The sequence below is a fragment of the Quercus lobata genome, chromosome 10 (assembly GCF_001633185.2).
Source record: "Quercus lobata isolate SW786 chromosome 10, ValleyOak3.0 Primary Assembly, whole genome shotgun sequence".
In the NCBI taxonomy this organism is placed as follows: domain Eukaryota; kingdom Viridiplantae; phylum Streptophyta; class Magnoliopsida; order Fagales; family Fagaceae; genus Quercus; species Quercus lobata.
In genome coordinates, this window is record NC_044913.1 from 42,762,325 (window position 1) to 42,785,392 (window position 23,068).

General features: G+C 33.1%; 1 long non-coding RNA gene across 13 annotated transcripts; it reads left to right on the top strand.

Moving 5' to 3' along the window:
• The first annotated feature begins 15,271 nt into the window (after nucleotides 1–15,271).
• Nucleotides 15,272–21,920, top strand: LOC115962519. 13 transcript variants are annotated; one of them, XR_004085447.1, is made up of 6 exons: nucleotides 15,272–15,888; nucleotides 16,093–16,153; nucleotides 17,031–17,152; nucleotides 18,494–19,164; nucleotides 19,847–19,993; nucleotides 20,195–21,920. It is a non-coding gene; the product is annotated as an uncharacterized LOC115962519 (long non-coding RNA). The 13 variants fall into 13 exon arrangements; XR_004085455.1 differs by having other exon boundaries at nucleotides 18,494–18,960; nucleotides 19,039–19,164; nucleotides 19,847–21,920; XR_004085450.1 differs by having other exon boundaries at nucleotides 18,494–18,610; nucleotides 19,039–19,164; nucleotides 19,847–21,920.
• The last annotated feature ends 1,148 nt before the right edge of the window (nucleotides 21,921–23,068 follow it).

A 23,068-nucleotide genomic window follows, 5' to 3' on the forward strand; every position in this document is an offset into this window, starting at 1 on the left:
TGAGACTTGAGATGAGCAGTTTAGAGATCAACTTGAGAGGAGAAATGAGAGTGAAGAGGAGAAATCTGCATTGGAACTCAAGGGAAAAGACATCTGTGGTTGAGATCAAGAGAGAGAAAAAAAAAATCTTGCACTAACCCATGCATTGGAAAAGAGAAAAAATTCTTGTCACTGCGTTGGAAAAACATCTTGCAGTGACAGGAATCGTTTTATTATTATTTTCAGAAAACACAAGTGGCAAGAGAATGACTAACCTATGCGGCATTTTTTTAATTTATTTTTCTCAAAAAACAAAGTGGCATGACTGTAACCCACAAATCCGTACAGCCATACAACATTTTTTTTTATTTTTTTTTAAATTTTTTTTCAAAAAATGCAAGTGGGAGATACTAGCCTTACTTAGTCAAGACCACTCAAGAGTCTCAGACTACCACCTAACGCAAGTTAACTTCCTTTTTTTTAATTCAAAATTTCTTTTTGATAAGGACGTTAGGCCTGTACATTCATGGATAAGAATTCAATTTTTTTTCTTTTTTTTTTTTTGATAAGAACAACCCTGTTCACGGATGAAGTCAAGCCTCTTCTTAGAACGTTAGGCCTCTTTTTTTTTTTTTTTTTTGGCTGAAGCGTCTTCTTCTTCTTAATTCTTATACATATTAACATATATATAAACCATTCTTAGTTCGATTCGGCCTTCGTCGGTGTGCACATCTCGACGCCGATGGCCGCACCTGTCCAACGTTGGCACTAAAGATCTACCTCCGACCATCGTGCCGGAAACCTTCGGCAGAGCCCTAAGCGGGGCGGGGCAGTGCGGTCAGACTAGTTTTGTCGGTGCCGGTATTTCCTTGAACAGGCCTAGTCTTGATGGCCTAATGGCAAAGGTTGAGCAAATAATGTATGGCTCGCTCGAATCCCATGTACAGCATACCTCCGATCAATTTGCTTAAATCCATGGCCAAATTACTGCATTGTCTTCACAGATTGAGGACATGTTGATGAAGCATGGATCCGATTTAGAGTCTAATTAGTTCTAGCCTCTTTGGCCATTTCGGTCAAAAAGAGTGAGAAAATTTTGAGGGGGAGCAAAACACATATTGGTTTATTTTTGGCGGTTTATGTTTGTTTTAAACTTTATTAGTTTTTACAACTCTTGGTTATTTACAATGATTTCTTTTAAAGCTTTAAGTACTTTGGTTTAATTTCAGTTTAATATTCAGTACTTTGTTTATATCATTGCTTTGTAGCAATTTTTGTACTTATAGATGTTGATTAAACTATCTTGAGTATGACACACTTGTACCTTTGTTGGATCTTGTATCCTTGATGCAAATAGTTCTTGTATTTCGCATTGGTTGTGTATTGGACATGCAATGGATTCTTTGCTTTGCTCTTAATTGCATTGTGTGTCTAGATGATCATTTACTAGCTAAATGACCATTGTAGTCATTCTTTAATGATTGACCTTGTTTGATCAAGATACGCTTAATTGATATATAGTGTTTATTACCTTGGTCTCACTTTATTTGCTTATATACGTACTGTGTATTCAACTTGTCATATGCTTAATGAAAGTTTTGTTTGTGTGCGAGTGTTTCAGGTTACAGGTATATATATGCAAGTGCTTCACAGCTTCTAAATTAGGTGTGAGTAAGTTTTACCACTGTTTCCAAACTAACGTTTAAGTCTAGAATCTGTTTTAAGGGTTTTCTCATGGAATAGCCAAAAGGGGAGATTGTAAAGTTGTGATTTACAACTACTTTGTGTTGGCTTTTATTTTGTGCCAAATTTAATTATAATTTTGTTCAATCTTTTGTACCCTATATTTTATGTGGGATTTCTTTTTAAGGGTTGTGTGTGTGAGAGAGTGTGAAGACTCAAGGCAAAGTGAAGAGCAAGAAGTTTTCACGAGTAGTTCGCAAGAAGCCTTCCTGCAAAGTGAAGCATGTGCCCTGCACATGACTAGAGTGCGAAGAGTCATGACAGATGGTGATACACTCGCGAAATATTCTGTTTTGCCAATTTGTCATATCTGATACATTAGGTCTCTACACACACACTATATATACCCCACATTACCCACATTCTGAGAGGAGTGCTTTTCAGAGAGCAACCCTAGCCACTATCTTTGAAAGTGAGAGATTGTTATTCTCACAATTCTCTACACAATCCATTGTGTTTTTCCTCAATTTTACTGCTCATGTATCCCAACTTATTGTCTAATGGATCGATTTACTGCTTGGAGGGCAGCGGAGAGGTTTTACGCCGAGTACTTCGGTTTTCTCTTTGATAACACATCAACGTGTTATCTTGTGTTTGCACTCTTCTTTCCTACTCTTTTAGCATTAATTTTACTGTTATGTTTTGATGAATATAGCTTAGAGTAGTTTTATTGTTTGTTCACTCGCATTTATTCTCTTCCACACTTAATTTAAGTTAGAGTAAAATCAATCGAGCCGTAACTTTTAATTTGGGAGTCTGAATAGCTCTTGTGTTTTAACACATAATCGAGCTTTCAAGAGTTATAGAATTTACAAACATTTACATTTAGGATGACCTGTTAACTCAAACTTGATCAGGTTTGAACCTATTTATGAAACACGCAACTGATTTGTCACAATAACCATGCAATTTTTTTGTTGACTTTAACTAATGAAATACCAATAATAAGTCACAGTGTAATTCAATTGTATGTGACCTTTCATTCTGTGTCTAATTGAGAACTTTCTTAAATGACTGAAGTCATGAAATTAGCCAAGTTATTTACTTAGTCCAAATTCCAGATATAGGTTATCACAATCAAACAATCATATCATGCATAGCAACAGAAATATAAATAACACAATGATATGATGACCCAGAAAACCAAACAAGTAAAAACTTGGGGAGGATTTATCCTAGCTATCTTCAAGGTAAACCTGAATCCACTATGAAAGAATCAAAGTTTTACAATAGGACTTAGACCGCTAACATCCTATTGCTACCCACTAGTAGAAACTTACTGACACGACCACGTTCAAGCTCTGAGACCACGGACTCCTTCTTTCTTGGATTCTCCAGCAAGTACAAGCACACCCGCTTGTGTTTCTTTAAGCTTTTAGTGTAGCAACTGAATGATTATCAAGCTCTCAATGAAATCTCCTTCTTGATAATCCTAAGCATGTGTGAAGACAACCACTTCTAGATCTCAAAAGAGATTCACACACACAGCAAATACAGCAATAACTAAAACGTGGCTAGGATTTGCCTTTTATACTTAGGGCAAAACATAAAACTCTACACGTTTTAATAGGCTAGGGTTGAGTTGGAAAAATCTATAGAAAAAATATTCTACCTGAGATTCGATCGATCGAGTCTAAGTTTTGATCGATCGAGCTAGGCTGAAAGTCACCAATACTTCTGTAGCCACTCGATTCCAACTTTACATACAATGCACACACTTTAAGCAAGTCTAAACATGACTAACAATTGTTTTGATCATGGTTTGCCAACATTACACATTAGAGTTCTAAATACATTAGTTCCTAAGTCTTTAGAACCTAACAAACTCCCCCTTTGGCAATCCGTGACAAAACACAAGTAAAAGCTCAAAGTTTACAAAAAAAAAAAATGCCTATTATAACAAATCCAATCCTAATTACCATCCATCAGTTGCAAGTGTAGACAGCAGCTCAATTGAATCGACCTGTATATTTCCTGAAACACTAAACAAAACGCATAAACACATGTGTGGAAAATACAAGTAAATAAAATAAATTCTTGATTTCACTCAATCACAAAATAAAGACATTTATCAATGAATAACTCATAAATATAAATCAATAAGCAGTGAAACAAGAAACATATAAAACAATAAATGTATCTCCCCCTAACATGAATAGTCCAACAAAAATACATCAAGAGCCAAAAAAGATAAATACAAAGTGAAGCACCTAGATACAATCTAATCTCCACAAGCTCCAACAAACAAAATAAAAACTCTCCCCCTGAGAACAAAAAACTCTACAAATGTCCCAAATGTACTAAGTGAGAACAAAAAACTCTACAAGTGTCCCAAATGTACTAAGTGTACTCCCCCTTTTTGGGACGGAATGTCAAACGGCAATCAAAATCCATCATCAAAAGGAGGTGGTGGTGAGGATCGCTGAAACTGTGCCAACTCTAATCGCATGGCACGGATCTCATCGAGCACGTCCACCAAAATTTGTCCATGAGCCACCTAATCGGTCAAGACATAATCTAACGTACGTCGAATGTCTGAATCATCCGAAGTAGTCAGTGGAGGAACATCAGCATCAGCAGCAGCAACACCTGTAGGAGAGGGTACAGCACCAGAAGACTCACCTCTAGGACGCTTAGAGCCAACTCTCAAGTGAGCAGCCCTCTGCCTAAGGAAGGTGGCACCTATGGGAGCTATAACATGTACGGGCTCACAAGCAGGGAAGTCAACTAAACCTAGAAACAACAAAATCTTATGAATGAAAATAGGATGAATAAGAGCATGAGGGCTGAACTCCTATGAACTTCATTCAAAGAACGAAGAAACAGATGAGAAAAACTAATAGACACACTAGAAACAAAGGCGTACAAAAGCACACATCGCTCAAGAGGGATGGTGTGGAGATGAGAAATAGGCCACAAAGAATGACACGCTATCCTAAAGAAAAGATAGGTAGTCTCAGTAAGCTCAGAGGATGTGATCCAAGGATCAGAATCCCACTGGATAGAATATCCAGTGATGTATGACATAACGTCATCAAGGGGTGGAGACTCCTTATAAGGATAGACAGGTTACCTAATGACCAGAACCCCAAGAGCTTCAGCCACTATCCTAGGGGTAATGGTGAACTCAACACCTCGTATCCAACTCCTAACAAGGGTGTTGGAATCATAGATGTGGCAAGAGAAGTTCGAGAAGAACCCTTTAATCAGGGCAGTCGGGGGTGGATGATTTACCTCCAACAGAGACAACCAGCCTCTACTCTCAAAGTTTACCCTAATGGCAGGATCAAGCTCATCTAACACAATAGATCGCTCAGCCCAAATCTTTCTCTTACTGTTTAGCTTCTCATAAACCTATCTGCTTTTGTCATTCTGAAACAACTCACTCCTAAAGGGAGACTTAGAGGAAGTGGAGGGTGTCCTATAGGCTCTAGTCATCCTAGGCGTGGTGCTAGGATAAGGACAAAGACACAAAGCAGAACACAAAAAAAAAAAAAAAAAAAAAAAAAAAAAAAAGAAAAGAAAAACCAAGAGTAGACCACAAGTTAGCAAAAAAAAAAAAATATATATATATATATATATATATAGAACAAAAATCTATATGATACATGAATAGTTAAATGTCATGATGCATGCTCTAATGCAGTGAAACTAAGTTCAATTTAAGTTTAAATTCACAAAATTGGCTTGAGCATAAAGTTTCTAGCAAAAAAAACCCAAAATTTGAAAAAACCACTTGTTCAATTTGTAAAATAAATTGACCAATTAATCATCACACAAGGTAGAATGCAAAATATAATGATCAATTACATCAATTCAACAAGCTAATTTCATCAATTAGACTCAATTTGAACAAAATCCCCAAATCGGGTACATACAAGCCCTAGAAATTTCAATTTCTCAAAATTCAGCAAATTGACAAATTAAACCATCAAGATCAAGTTTATAACATCCTAGAACAAAAACCCATTGACCAATTTCAGAAAATTTGGCTTGAATCATCAAAAATCTCAATTTTGCATAGGTTCGAAAATTTACCCAAAAAACATGAATTTATGCATGAAACATGAAATAATATGCAAAAGGGTAAAAAGGAATTACCGGCCTTAGGAGAGGAAAACCTTGCAAAAAGAACGGAGGAAAACGACAAAAAATTGATGGTAAGCCTTGTCCGATTCGGAGAGAGAGAGAAAAGTTTGAAAAACTTTTGAAAAGTGAGTTTGAACAAGTCAAACTTAGTTTTTAAAAAACCTGATTCACGATTTTTGATTGATTGAAAATCAGTTTTGATTGATCGAAACAAATAGAAGCTCCCTTAATTTTTTTTTAAAAACAATTTCGATTGATCGAAAAACAGACTCAATCAATTGAAACAGACAGAGGCTCACAAATTTTTTTGAGAAAACACAGTTCTTTTTTTTTTTTTTTTTTTGAAAAAGGCAAAACACAATTTAGAAACACCTCAAAGCGTTGAAATTGATGAACAAAATGCATGAGTATGTAATGAAATGTTTTTCAAAAACAACAGTTTTAAACCCAGATTTCCCAAAATTAAGATTTTCAAACATTCTCCATAAATTCTCAAGCATCAAATCTGTTTTGCATAAAAACTCAAAGTATTTGCAAACTCGATTGGTCAGACCAAAAACACACACAATAACATGTACAATGTTTAGCAAAGAGTAACTTGTATAGTGTATGCAACTAGCAAAAGCTTGAGATACATGTGAGGTGATATGTGAATAGCAATCAACCACAAGGTCTACAAAATTCATCACATAGGATTTGAAAGAGACTATCACCTAAAGAGTTACATCATATAACTCTCACATCTCCTAGATCATAAGCTTGCAATGATGTAAGTTTCTTGATTTTGCCTCATAATATATACATCAATTTCAATTGTTCAGAAACTTATTAAAAAGCCGGGATAATGTACACACCAATTTTATTTATTTGATTTAGCTTTAATTCCAATTATGTAAACATCAATTTTAGCATTTAAACCTAGGCTACACCTTATATTCTTTTTGTGCATGTGCTACATTTTCTCGAGCACGAAATCTTACGATATGCACTAAGGTGTTCATAATTGGCTAGTGAATAGTGGTGAGATGGTTATTTATGCATTTCTCAAAAGGATCAAGTCCGACAGTCAAAGACATGTGACTTCAAGATCAAGAAAAAAATGATCAAAACCGTAAACATCTTTCCCACACAACATGCACTACAAAGCTTCAACTAGTAAAGTGCAATAAGTAAGCTCATCAAAGCTAAACAAGGTACAAAAGACATGTTATGTGAAAATAGATTGACCAACCTTGTTTTCAAAAACAAGAAAATAGTGCAAAACACAACTTGCTTCCTTTTTCTTCCCTTTTTTTTTTAATTTAAAAATAAATAAATAAAAACAACCTAGAATGAAATGCATGAATGTTATGCAATGCAAATCCTAGAAACAAAGAAAACAAAGAAACCAAAGAACAAAGGTCACAAAGAATATAGCAATGAAGAATATAGCAATGAAGCACAAGGACCATGTTAGAAGGACTCAATTAGATTGAGCCTTTTACATTCAAAACTTTTTAGATGCACCATGAGCATTGGAGTTCTTATTCACATGGGAATGATTTCCAACTCTAGGATTGGAATAAAGGTTTAGAGCCTTTACCAATTTACCAATGAGTACCATAGGATCTTGTGCTTGAGGCACAGGTACTTTTAGTTTGTTTGCTCTCTTAGCAGCTTGCAGCTTATAATAGTTTGGACGAATATATCCAGACTTTTCACAAAAATGACAAACCCATGCAAGCTTATCATGTAACTTGTCCTTAGAAAGGGTAGACTTCTTAGGTTTGGACTCATTAAGATCAAACCTAATCTTCCTAGGAGGTGTCACTTCTAAGGGTTTGACAGCCTCACTCACAACCTCACTCATAAGGGGTTCAGAAGAAGATAAAGGAACAAAGATAGTGGAATTGGGTGCAGACACATTGATGCTTTCTACAAAACCTAATCCGGTTTTATCAGAAGGAGACTTTTGAACACTAAGCATATGATCAAGTTTGGAACTAACAGACCTATTAGTTTGTTCTTTAGCAACAGAAAGCTCATGTTCCAAATTCTTAACTTTATCAGGAAAAAGCACATTCTCAGTCTTCACATTATTTAAAAGTTCAATAGCATCAAACAATTTAACAGGCAAATTTTTCTTATCAAGCTCAAGAGATGCAATTTTCTTCAAGCCCAATTCAACGTTCATAGCATCCTTTGCAGCAACATTGCAAAGTTTATTATAGGCTTCTTGAAGATCTACATCCTCAGAGAGTTCCCAATCAGAAGGGTTCTCTTCAATAGATATACTTTCATTGACTACAGCAGTAGCAGTGAAAGCGATGAAGTTTCCATCTTCATCATAACCAAACTCATAATCAGAAACTTCACCATCACTAAGGGTTACAACCATAGCCTTACCCTTAGACTTTAAGTAAGTAGGTCATTCAGATTTCATGTAACCATACCCTTGACATCCAAAACACTGAGGACTCTTTGAATTATTAGAAGATTGACCTATTTTTTCTCTAGGTTTATCAGTGTTTTTAACCTTAGTGGGATCATTCTTCTTAAAGTTTTTAGGTTCAGTAGTATTCTTATCTCTTACCCTTTTGTCGCTGTTTCTAAGGAAATTCCCAAAAGTTCTTGGTAAGGTAAGCAATCTCTATAGCAAAGAGCTCATCATCAAATCCACCAACATTAACATCATCAACTGACTTAAGAACCATTGATTTGGATATGATAGTCTTAGGGAGGTTCAACTCATAGGATTGAAAAGATCCTACAAGTTCGTTAACAGGGATGGAGTCCACATCCTTGCTCTCAGTGATGAAGTTACTTAGGGTCTAAAATTTTCAGTCAAAAATGTAAGAATTTTTCTAATAATTTTAGGTTGATCATAGATTTCACCCAAATTATATGCAGAATAAACAATATCATTAAGTTTAGCATAGAATTCATTGAGATCCTAATGCTTTCAAATTTAGAAGTTGATTTCTATAATTTATTGATTTTAACTGCCTTTGTGCTTTCATGCACAGTCTGGAGGATATTCCAAGCAGTATGAGTAACTTCAACATTAGAGATTCTCTTAAGTTCCTCCATAGAAATAGCGTTAAAGATACCATTCATAACTTTGCTATTAAATGCTGCTGCTTCTTCTTGAGAAGTTTATCACTCATCAACAGGAGTGGTGGGCTTCTTTTATCTATATTTGACGGAGTTCCAGACTCTCTCATCCATTGATTTCAAGAATGCTTTCATCATTACTTTTCAATAAGCATAATTATTTCCATCAAAGTAAGGAGGAATAACAAGAGAATGTCCGTGTTCCATGACAACAGGAGTCAAGGATCAGCTCAGAGATCAAAAATTCAACAACAAAAGAGCTACTTGCTCTGATACCACTTGTATGTTTTTAGACCTCTTAAAACACAATTGAATTAACCTAGTTAATTAGCGAAGTTATTACTTAGTCCAAATTCTAGATCTGGGTAATTATAATCAAACAATCATATCATGCACAGCAGCGGAAATATAAATAACACAATGATATGATGATTTAGGAAACCAAACTGGTAAAAACATGGGGAGAATTTAACCTTGCTATCCTCAAGGTAAATTTGAATCCACTATGAAAGAATCGAAGTTTTACAATAGGACTTAGACCACTAACATCCTATTGCTACCCACCAGTAGAAACTTACTGACATGACCACGTGCAAGTTCCAGAAACACAGACTCCTTCTTTCTTGGATTCTCTAGAAAGTACAAGCACACCTGCTTATGTTTCTTTAAGCTTTTATTGTAGCAACTGAATGATCACTAAGCTCTCAATGAAATCTCCTTCTTGATAATCCTAAGCATGTGTGAAGGCAACCACCTCTTAAATCTCACAAGAGATTCACACACACGGCAAAAAGAGCAACCCCAAAAACATGGCTAGGGTTTTCCTTTTATACTTAGAGCAAAACATAAAACCCTACACGTTTTAATAGGTTAGGGCTGAGTTGGAAAAATCTGTAGAAAAAACATTCTACCTGAGATTTGATCGATCGAGTCTAAGCTTCGATTGATCGAGCCAGGCTGAAAGTCACTAATACTTCTGCAGCCACTCGATTCCAACTTACATACAATGCACACACTTTGAGCAAGTCTAAACACGACTAACAATTGTTTTAATCATGGTCTGCCAACATTATACATTAGAGTTCTAAATATATTAGTTCCTAAGTCTTTAGAACCTAACAAAAACTATAATAGCCTAAATCACAACAATAAAATTAACCTAGGTAACAACAAAAATAACTCAAACAATAACAAAATTAAGCCAAATAACAACAAATAAACAAAATATTCAACAAAAGACCCATTCAAAAACAAAAAATAAAAATCCCTAATCATTTAGATTCGTAACTCTTTCAACCAATTTCATAAAAATAATCTCTAATTTTGTTTTTCCTAAAAAAAGAAGAAGCGATACCATCAGAGATATTGTGGCCGTGAATTCTCCATGGCAGCACCAATAGCTTTGCTCTTTTTGGCTTAATTTGCAGTCGCAATAGTTCTGCTCTTCTTGGCGAATTGACTCATAGTTGCAGTAGATATCATCTGCTGCTTTCTCTCTCTTCATTTTTCTCTTTTCTATCATCATTTCATACTCTATCTTGCTTTATTACTCTTATCTCAACATTCTAAATTCTCACTTGATCTCTCATCAGTCCCTTTTCTAAATTCGTAAAGCGGTCACTACTCACTAGGTGGGATTTTGGATATCAAACGAGGGGAACTCATATATTACATACAATACAAAATTAAAGTAAAAACTGATTAAAAAAAATAAAGATGATTCACTCTAATTTCGTGCTAAGTACCTTGTATTAGGTTTAAAAGTTTAAATCCACTCTAAGCCAATTTGAAATTATTTTCATATTATTTAAAAGCACTTCTAGTTAATATTATTTTCTAGAAAACTAGTTGTTTCTTTTCAATAGATTTTCATAATGAATGAATTTAAATAATTTTTTTTGAAAAAGATAATAAACATTAATAAAATTTATTATATTGCAATAACAAAAAAGACTTCAATTTTGCATTCTTATTTTTGGGTAGTTAAAAGATCAATTGAAGTGTAATATATATATATATATATATATATACACATACATATTTTTTTAATAAAAAAATTAATTCTATGTTTGAAATATTTTTCTTAACAATTAATAATTTTTTAATTAATTTCAATCTTTTTTTATTCTTACATGTTTGTGTTGAAATTAAATAACGTCTCCTTTTTTTTTTTAATTCTTTAATTATTTATATATATATATATATATAAATTAAGTATTAATCCAATGATGAACTCATGACCCTATGATTGAACCTGCGACCATCATACCACACCCTTAATAGGTCAATGCTCGAAACAGTTCTGATAACTATATATATACAAATTAAGTATTTATATGTAGGTCACAGAGAAATATACTTATTTTTTCTATAAGAATGACACGGTGCAGGATGAGCAATTTGCCGCCTCAACCAAATGGTTGACAACAAAATTTAATAATATCAAGTATATCCAAATCTTAGTACTTACACTTTTTTTTTTTTTAAATAACAACATTTTAAATCTCTCATTTAAAATTACTAAACTCATTTAGTTATAATATATGTAAATCAAACTAAATATATGTAAATCATTTTTTTTTTTTTTAGAAATAATTACAACATGCGGCTAACCCCACAGCTTAAACCTTTTTCTCCCTAGACCTTCAAATATTTTGTGCATAGAGAGATGTCAATTCAAATACAAGATATTTGGCTAAAGTGTATGTGTGTATATATATATATATATATATATATGTTTGTTAATTGAAAATGCTGAGATCGAACCCTGAATGTGTACTCACCATACAGTTGGAGATCGCAAAGGACATTGGTAATGACTACAAATGAATTTATCATTACACTCCAATCACGAATGACAAGCTAGTTGTCACTTTAAAGTTAGACTTTTCAAAAAATTATCGCTAACTTTTTAATTAATAACAAACCATTAATATTTGAGTAATGCTAATGAAATAAAGAATCAAATAAAGAGAGAGAAGTTTGTATTTAAAAGAGGTTGGGTTCGTAAGGACGTGGAAGATTAGTGGAATTACATTTCATTTATAATAATAGGATTTTGTTAGTTGATGTTTTAACTTTTAAAGACATTAGCTTAAGCAATGACAAAGTTTAGTTATAAAACTGGTTGTAACCTTATAGAAATGACAAAGTTTAGTTACAAAATTGGTTGTAGCTTAAGACTACAATCTGACTTAATAAAAAAATAATTATTTACATATTCTGAAAATCTATTATTGAATTGCATGTTTTTTACGTTCTTATTATACATATCAAATTTTGTGCTAATCGGATATTATTTACTATATGTTTTATAAGCTTATATTTTATGCATAATTTTAGACTATAAAAACTTGTAATTTAAACAATTTATTGATAATATAGCTATTAATCTTTAATTTTCTAGAAACCTTGCGAGCATGGAGAATATAAGAAGAAAATGTAATCCAATGGTAGATTTATCAAAATTCATCTCCAATAAAAAGATATTGAGTAAAATTGTAACCTAAAGTTACAACCAATTTTATAGCCAAATTTTGTCTTTAAGAAAATACTTTATAAAAAAAATTTATGGGAAAGAAAGGAAAAAATTTAGTTACAAAATTAGTTGTAGCCTAAAGGTACAACCTTACTCTATAATATAAACATTACTACATATTTTGAAATTTTGACTATTGAGTTGCATGTTCTTCATGCTATTAATATATGTGGGGCTCGGCCCAAAAATAATGGGCTATTCCAAATTCAGGCCCGATCGAGGAGCGTCCTGTCCAAAGAGAAACCACATATGAAGCATTACTCAATCCCAATGACGCCAAGGAAACCTGTCCGAGGAGTAACTCCTCCTCGGACATCACGAAGCCCAGACGAGAAACTCTTCCCAGCCAATTCAGTTCATCCTCCCAACATATAAAATGAATAAAATCTAAAATATCCCACAAAAGCTACCACCACATTAATTGCGCCCCAACCACCCTCTTGGCCGCATTAATGAGGAAAAGACCCCTGAACAGTGCCACCTTGGCCTCTGCAACTCACAAAGGGAGTGATGAGGGCGGCTGATGGGACAGATGCTCAAGTAGATGCTTAGATGATCAGCAAGTGTAAGGTGGGGATGAGAGAAGGAGAACTATATAATGTAGTAGAGTCTCTCAAAGAGGGGGACAGAGAAAAAAAGACTGTATTAGGAACTGAAGGAATAGAATCATACGGGAGAGATCCATTCTTGTGTTTTTATTTTCTGCGACAATACTGTCCATGTATTAGACCGAATAGGCTCACTGAGGCTAAGTTCTTTGACCTATCCTCTACAAATATTTATTGTGGGTTGCGCTTTGGGCCAAGGCCTGATCAATAGAATTTGGGCCAGGAAAATCGTGCAACTACAATATACATATCAAATTTTGTGTCAATCGAATATTATTTACTAAATAATCTTTAAACTTATATTTTATACATAATTTTAAATTACAAAAACTTACAATTTAACAATTTATTGATAACATACCTATTAATCTTTAATTTTCTAGAAATTTTGTAAGTATAGAGAGGATATAAGAAGAAGATGTAATCCAACGATGGATTTGTCAAAATTCACCTACAATAAAAAGATATTGAGTAAAGTTATAGTCTTACACTACAATCAATTTTGTAACTAAACTTTGTCTAGAAAAGGAAATAAGTAATTAATTTTTTTTATATCTTTTTATATTTCCTATAAAAAATGGTATCCAAAAATTTAAAAAATGGTTTATTAATAAATATTCTAAAGGCACGCATATAATATTTTGGTACTAGAAAGTATTTGTGAATATGCAATAACTAAGCATTTGGTCTCCTAATAATTTAATTATACTTATGGAGGAAAACAATTAATTATTAGAGAGTATTTTTTATTGAAAGGTTAGGGATCAAATTGACACAATTGAAAGGTTAGGGACTAAATTGAAATATGGTGTAAAGGTTAGGAACCAAATATGTAGTTTACCCAAAATATAATTTGGAAAGTTTTAACCTTAAAACCATTTGGAGTTATATTCCTTCAACTCATTATGTGTCGATTGAAAATACTACTCACGAGTAATTTTAGTTACATAACTTCTTAATTAAGTTATTTAGACCCCATTTGGTAAAGATGTTTAAATAACGAAAACTGTTGTTTAAACACTATAACACGTATTTCTACACATTTTTTTTCACTCACATGTATTTTTACAAAACTTAAATAACGTTATTAAAAATCTCTTACCAAATAGACCCTTAACTTGCTAAAATAATGTAAATAATTTACCTTTGAACCAATTTTGTGGAAACTTCCTTCAACCCACTAAATGGCAGTTAAAAAACTTATCCATGTGTACTTTTGGTTATATGACTTTTTATTCATGTGACTTGCTTAAATAATATAGGTAGATAATATTATAAATAACTACGTAGTTGGTTGAAGAAAATTTTTCCAAACTAATTTGGGTAAATATTTTGTGCATAGATAATATACACAAACAACCTTCTAAGAAATGAAGAAGATTCTTTCAAAATGATTTGAAGCTATATTTTAAATCTTGACTGACATAGATAACATTCCGATAATCTATAAAATACTTTCTAAAAACAGTATATAAATTATAAAACTAATATAAGAGAATATGTATTATAATAACTAATGGACAAAGTTGGTTACACAACCGATTATAAAACATTTAGAAACTTGAGTATGAAATATTGAGTGCCAAACCTATACAATCAATCTCAGCTAAGCGTGTATATAGGGCTCAAGAGCTAATTAAAAAAATGGTAACCATGCCCGCCGAAGGTCAGAGTGAGGAGCCAACTATCATACTCACACTCAACTAGTGGAGTTTATCATCTCTGAATGGATGCCATACGCAGCCACGCGGTCAGCAGAAAACCAAATATTATTTGGACAAGGTCTTTTTCCAAACTCCTTTTTTTTTTTTTTTTTTTGAGGAAACCCAGTGAAATTTATTTCATTTCATGTTTGAACACTACAACAAACTTGAGTTTATCAACATATTTTTATCTAGGGTCACTAAAAGTTATTAATAAAAACCTTAAACTTCTACAGTAATACACAACTATTGAGTAAAATAAAAAAAAATTACATATTTATTTCCACAATTGCTATAACCGTTGAAACATGTGTTAAAAAAAAATCCATGATCAGCATTACTGTTAAAATAGGTGTTAAAAAAATAAATAAACAGGGAAAAGTTTTTTTTTTTTTGAGAAAGGGAAAAAAGTTGTGTCATCAGAAGGATGAATGTGGAAAAAATTAAATTAAATATTTTATCAATAGTTATAAAATATTGAAAATAAAAACACGGAACTTGTATAGATTCTACAGTGCTTTTACGATTAATTTTTTTTTATCCTTCTCGCTTTCTCTCTCTCTCTCTCTCTCTCTCATAGCTCTTTGCGGTCATGACTATTAATCAATTTCAAAACCTTTCTATTTTTCTGTTCATCGAAAAAAAAAAAAAAAACTTTCTATTTTTCTATTATTTTCTTGGCAACCAAACAGAGTTCATGACTAGTGTTTTTTTTTTTTTCGATTTTCATTTTGATTTCCTCATTAAGATCATCGCCATCGAATTGATTTCACCAAGCTGGTACTACTACATTCAGATATTCACACTTTTCCCTATCCAAAACCTTCGATTAGGTTTTTTTTTTTTTTTTTCGAGATCTCGTAGTTTTAAAAACTTACTTCTGATCAGTTTGTTTTTGCCTGGACTCGAATTTTGTCCATACTCTGCTATTCGCTTTGAGTATTTTGAACTTTTGTGGTTTTTGTTCTTGAATTTGAAAATTGAAATGCTATGTCAAAATTGAATTTGTGGTTTTGTGTATTGCGTGCTTTTAATGTGATTGCAGGTGCATTTGCATTGGTATTTCAGCTCAATGAATGGTCAAGGAGAGTTCAAATTTCACTATCTGTGGGATTGAAAGCAAGAACGTCAGTTGGTGAGTAAGTGAGTGAGTTGCAGGTTCTTGATAAATTTCATTACTATTGTTTACATTTGTTGGCTGTTCTACCAGGAGGGTTTCTGAGAATTATGTGATTATGTGTAGTTGTAAATTGCAATTGATTAGATGTGCTTAGTTGTAAATTTTATAATGCACATTGTGATATAGATGGTTGCTAATTTCCAATTTTTTGGTTTACAGCCTCAGTACTCTCACTTTGAAGTCTCAACTGATCTTCCTTCCCTTTTTGTCATCCCATTAGGTACAAAAACTCTTCAAAGCTTTTTCCTATTCTATATGAAAACAAAGTGTTTTTCATTATACTGAGGCTCTTGATTTCTGATGAATATATTTATGCTATAAGAAAATATTAGTTGGTGGAAGTTCTTAGTTTAGAAAACATTTTTGAGGAAGCTTAAATTTTTGGTACTGGTTGAATTATTTGGGGGCTTGTACTTTGTGGCAACCCAATAAGAATTAGCTTTAAAAATAAACTCCTATCCTTTGTATGAAGCATAGCAACCTCTACACCTAAATATCACATACCAATACTTTCATCAACCCCTTCTCTGGCGTTGGACACATACTGTGAAAGTAATGCTCATGAGGGTGTTTACTCCAAAAACCGAATAATTGATAGCCTAATCAAGTCTGGGCAGTTAAGCTCTGCCCTCAAGGTGTTTGATGAAATGCCACTTTGTGATGTTGTTACCTATAATTTGCTGATTTCTGGTCATGCTAACACATGGATGATAGGTACTGGAATGAGGGTACATGGTAGTGCATCTTGAAGTTGAAGAAAAATGAAGACAAAAATAAGACTATCAATAAAACTTTGTGATACCATAGGCATAAAGTAAAATAACAGGGCTACTACTGCTGTTGTGTTGAATTACTTTCTTAGATCAACAATATGTTGATCATTTACTTTGGAAGATCCAAAATTTAGCGCCAATTTTAAGATACCTTAGTTAAGTCTATCTTCGATCTTTCCGCTTCAAATGAGATAAGCTCATAAAAAAAGATCAATGTACAGAAAATAGGGAATAAAAAATGGCATGCCTGGCTTCTTGTCACCTCTTGGATGTCAGTTAAATAAAGTTGTTGTAGATTAAATGAAAACTGTTTTTTCGGTGCAGGTTAAGGGGAGGCGGTTAAAGATATGGTTCATCAGAATATCTAACTAACTTCATTTGGTTCTGTTTCAAAGGTTGATAGTAACTTCAGATACCATTAGTAGGAAAATTCCTTTTTCCAAAAGGTAAATAAGAAAAAGATTTGTGACTTCTGCTAGTGTAAAGTGATTTAAGTTAGATTCTGTAAGTTCCTCTATATACCATAATCCCTTTATCTCCATATATTATACTAATCCAAGGATTTGAACTACTGATGAGCCAAATCGCTATATCATTGGAGAATTTTTCGCTGTTATTGATCTAAACAGGGTCCTACTGTCTCTTGGGTTAGGTTTGAGGGGACATACTAAAGTGCAAAAAAGAATGAGATGACATAAAAGTCAATTCAAGAATCTCAAGTCACTAGCTAGCATCTTATAGAAATCTTTTTCTATATGAAAATTGTTAATGGGGTTTGATACTGAACATGAATAGAAAACCTTTTGACTCATGAGGTAACTTTCCTTATTGTTAGTTTTTGTTAAAATATGCTACAGTTGGAGTGTGTATGTGGTTGGAGCTTGGTCTTAGTGACATGATGTCCTTTGTGCAATTATTTTATATGTAACCACTAGATTTGTATAGATTATCCCAATGTTCTGGGAGTAGGCTTGAGATTTTTGACCAGACTCTGCTTACAGATATCTAAAAGAATATATATTTCCATCTTAGGTATTCAGATATATCTTATCCCACTTCCCAATTGAAGTAAAAGTGGAGTGGCCATCTCTTCCACTCATCAAACACCCCTTTAGTGCACCATGCTCATCATTCAATGAGCTGTAAACTAAAGGCATTCAACAACTACAAAAAATAAAGCCATCAATTCCCATTTGAATATTGTTTATAATATTTGCAGAGGGTTTACAACTTGTTCATAAAGTAGGATAACCTTAGTTTCTACATATCTTACAATACAGCTAATGGCTTTAAGCAATCTCTATTTTATGCATGTCTGTTTGCATTTGAGCAGCCATATGCACCCGAATTGTCATGCTTCATGTTGTAGTTGTCTCTATCGAATGATGTATTCAATGACGCATCTCCATTGACGTATGCCATTTAGATTTTTTAATATAAATTTTTAATACAATCATCGCTATATGGGGTGCAAATTTTGTTAGGTGAAGGGCTTGTATTCCTGAAATTATTTACTCAGCTTTGGTTTTAGTTTGTGGGTTCTGTTGGCCTCAAAGTTGCCGCTTCCCTTGTTTTATTTATTTATTGTTTTCAGCCCTTGGCCTTATAATGACATACTTTTATAATTTTCCTTTACTTTTTCAGGAATTCAAAAGTGTGCTTAGTACAATTATAGTTTGAATGCACAAGATTTTATAAAATAATTCCGTTATTGATTTTTTGACTTAATATTATAGATTTAATTGAGTTGATTAAGATTACTAGTTATTTCTCTTGCTTCTATGCAGTATTTGAAAGAACAAAGGCTTCCTCCTCAGACATTTATACCTCTTCAGTCAATTCATGTTAAGCCAATCATTGAGAGATTGCGGGCCTTAGGTGTTACTGCAAAGCTGGTCTTTGATGTAATCCAATATCCTTTGCTATAGCTTGTCTCTTTACCAGTTTACCTACACATTCTGATAGTGAAATTTCAATGTGTGCTGCACTGCCTATTGGCATACATCTTTCTGGTGATTTATATATAACAGACTGATCCTAAGTTGGTGGTTAAGATACTTCTCATTGCAATTTATCTAATGATTCTTTGCCTCTCTAACTCATGATAATCACTCCAGGTTTTTTTTTATCTTATTTATGGAAATTTCTTTACCGTATTTGTTAATGAGCATTTAGCAACTAAGTTCATTGTCATCTATGGTTGCTCAAAGAAGAAAAAATACTTTAACTTTTGATAACCCCAACTAGTAAAAAGGTAAAGGATGCTTTTGTGCGTGTGTGTGTGTGTGCGCTTTTGGGTTGACTTGTTCTGATCTGATTGGGATGTTTTTAGGATGACATATTGTCTTAGAGAATCCTACGAAGAAGATGTTGATGCGAGTAGAACCTTGAGACGGTGTGAAGTTAGTGATGATCTTGATGAAGGCATGTAGCAAAGTATGCAGCAAACCTTGAGAAGGTATGTTTCCTTTCTTTGTGTTTAGTGTTTCTTGTCATTTTGTTCTCAATGTAACAAAGGGCAATGCTAGAGTGAGAAAAAGACAGCTTGTGTGTGCAGCCCATAACTGGAGCAATAATACTAAATACAATAGATAATTTGAAATGAAAATATTTTATTTATCCAAAACTTGTAATTCTTTTTGTCTACTTGCTCTGTTGAATTTGAATGCATTATAGCTAAGTGATATTTTTATTTCACTGGAACAAGAAATTGGAGAACCTTGAAGTAAAACCATCATGGTTTGAGATTATTTATTTAGTCAATGAATTGTTTTTTGGTTAAATCGCAATGGGCAAGAATTGGGTAATTGATTAAGGTTATTGCAAGTTCAACTTACAGAACTACAAAAGAGACTGAGGTGCACCTTTGGGGATTTTGGTTGTTAAGTATTGCCTTTGCATTATGAGGTGCACCTTTAGAATTTGAACCCATGATCTTGATCCTATTGAAGATCATGGGTTCAAATTCAATACCCACTTAGTGCAATGTACATCTTTTTCCTGCTTACATTACAAAGGTTCCATCTAGGAAAAAATATTCTTGTCCATTAATTTCATTTAAATTGTGTGCCATATTCAAATTATATTTTATTAAAAAAAAAAAAATCTAATTGGTTCATTGATTTTGTTTCTTTGTACAGGACAATTTCTAGGAGATGGGTGATACAGGTCCTTATGGACCTTGCACTGAAATACATTATGATAGAATTGGTAATCGAGATGCTGCATCATTGGTTAACAATGATGATCCTACGTGCCTTGAGATTTGGAACCTTGTCTTTATTCAGGTATAACTTTTGCCACCATGTTTTGTGGATTTCCATTTAGCATTCCTGATATAATTTGTGTACTTCTTCAAAAGACTCCTTTCTGTATTTATGTATATTCTTCTTCTTCTTCTTCTTCTTCTTCTTCTTCTTCTTCTATGTGGCCTAAGAATGAATTTGATTTATTATTTACTCTCGTTTGATTTTGACTTTTTTTGGTAGTTTAATAGGGAAAGTGATGGTTCTTTAAAACCCCTGCCTACTAAGCATGTTGATACGGGCATGGGTTTCAAACGGTTGACTTCTATATTTTCAGTTCAAATTACTAATTAAAAAAATATATTTTTTCAGCTTTAACTATCCATTGTATTTGTACAGTTTTTTTTTATTGTGTTAAAAGAGTAGTTGATTGGTTGTTGTAAATTTAATTAGGAATTGCATAATTATGTTTACATTATATTTTTAATTAGGTTATTAAATTTTGATCAATGTAAAAAGCACATCCAAATTTATTTATTTTAAAGAAAATACTTATTTCAATGGCTTTTAATAATACTTCGACGTTTATTAATCGTTGATAAAAGTGTTATATTTTTTTCGACGGTTGGATAGGCTATGGAAAAAAAACTTTTCGACATAGTTTTTAATAGCGGTTCTCAACGGTTACTTTAACCGTTGAAAATAATATTTTCAACTGTTTTTAGTATTTTTTTCAACCATTGAAAATAACCAAATTTCTTATAGTGGAAAAATATGAATTACATCATCAACAAACTGTGCATACTACAATGTCCTAGTTTGTTGCCTTCCCTTTTAGTGTAGATAACTTTAGCTTGGTGAAAGATATGCAGTTGATGTAGTGGTCAAAAGATGAAGGGCTTGTTTGATACATGTGTTTAAACGCATATTTTCAGTTTTTGAACAACATTACATGTATTTTCACACACTTTTTCACCCATACGTATTTCCAAAAAATACAAACAATGTTACTAGAAAACATTATCAAACAGGTCTGAAATTTTCAAAATACAACCCCATCAGTATTCACCTTATACCATCCATTTTGAGAAGGAACCCATCTGATTAGAGATGATTGCCCATGTCTCACTTCTTTTCGATTCTTCCATATGCACCATGCAACCATCAGTATTACAGCAAACATCAAGCCATAAGCTGCCACAGACTATCAATAAACTCCCTAATTCCAGCTATTATACTTCCCATGCCTTCCTACACTAACACAGCATATGTAATGTAAGGTCAATTATGGATCTGAATCACACTCTTCATAAACTGAGTCATCAATGATCTTTCTAAAGAATAAATTCATTTTTGTGGGAAGGATATTTTGACATGCTTTCCAATCGAATATTTTGACCTTGTTTGGGATTCTAGCCACCCAAATTGGTATGAGCACCAAGGTTCACTACCTAAGCATCTAGATTTGTTATCTTTGAAAATTTTGTTAATTAGTTTATGGATTTGATTATTAGGAAGTGTAAGGTTGAATTTATTTAATTATGTGTTGGTTTTATTCCGTGCCAAATTTATTTGTAATTTAGTAATTAGATATCATGTATTTAAGTGGGAATTATGTAAGGGTTGTGTGTGAGAGTGTGAAGAAACTCAAGTGTGTATGCGCATTAGAAGATTCTCGCAACTGGATCTCGCGAGTGACTAGCGACTGGCAACTTGCCAAAATGCCACACGTATAATGCATGCAGGAAGTTGAAGGATTACGACAATTGGAGCATTACAGGACAGAAAGTACAATTTGGCCTAGCAGTTATCTCGCGACTCATTCCACTTGTGAGACTAAGTCACCAAAATGCCTTGTTATGCAGAAAAATGACCTTTCATATTCCTCATGTATACTACTATAAATACCCTTTATATTCATGAAATTAGAGAGCTTATAGAGAGAATTTTGAGAGAGAAATTTTAGAGAAAATCAAGATTGACTCATCCACAATCTTAGACATTTGATTCTCCAAATTTTTCTACTCACCCCCTCCATTGACATATCCTTGAAAGGAAAATTTGTCAAATCCTTATCTCATCATACCCATATCAATGACGAGGTATTTTGGTGTTTGGGAAGCAGTTCGGAGATAACTAATTTGACTCTTCAAATTTCTCTATTCTCACCCTCTCCATTAACATATCCTTGAGAGGTATATTTGCCAAATCCTTATCTCATTATACACATATCAGTGAGGAGGTATTTTGATGTTTGGGAAGCAGTTCAGAGATGACCAATTCATTTGGTTGATGCAATGGGCTTATTGCAGGATCCAAGAAGCTAAAGAAGACATGGTTTGGCTTAACCCTGTTAGAGTAAAAAGCTTGGAGGGCTTAGATGCATTGGGTAAATTAGGCTTGAAGGATTTATTACTATTCGTGTATCTCAACTTTATTCTTTAGTGGATTATTTTACCGCTTGGAGGGCGGCAAAGAGGTTTTTCGTCAAGTTCTTCGGTTTACTCTTCGATAACATGTGCCAGTGTTATCCTTGTGTTTGTATCTTTCTAACCCTTACTCTCTACCTTTAATCGCTAATGTATTTTGATTAATTATGGTGTAGAGTTGTTTATTTGTTTGGGTTTTTGCTTGTACCTTTTATTCCGCACATCTATTGTTTGGATATAAGCTTGTATTGGATAAATTTGAAATTGGAGGTCTAAACATTCATTAGTGTTTTACACTCTATTTAAACTTTTAGGAAGAAAGATGTCAAATAAGTCCTCTACAAGATCTTCATTAGATAGGACTATTGTTTCTAATGTCAAATTCGAGATAAACAAATTTGATGGAATAAATAATTTTGGCATCGACAATGTAAAGTTATGGATATCTTGATCCAACATAAGTTGAATATTGCTTTGAAAGACAAACCTAAAGAGATTTCAAATAAGGATGAGATAAGAATAATAGATAGCTTGCAACAACACTCATTTGTAATGGCAATTGGAATGATATTAGCACCTATTTATTTATTTTGCTCTATTTGTTTCAGTATTAATATTTTCTGGAAAATTGATTATTTTCCAAAGAACATTTTTTTGAAAACTATATCATTTTTTGGTGTTTGTATGG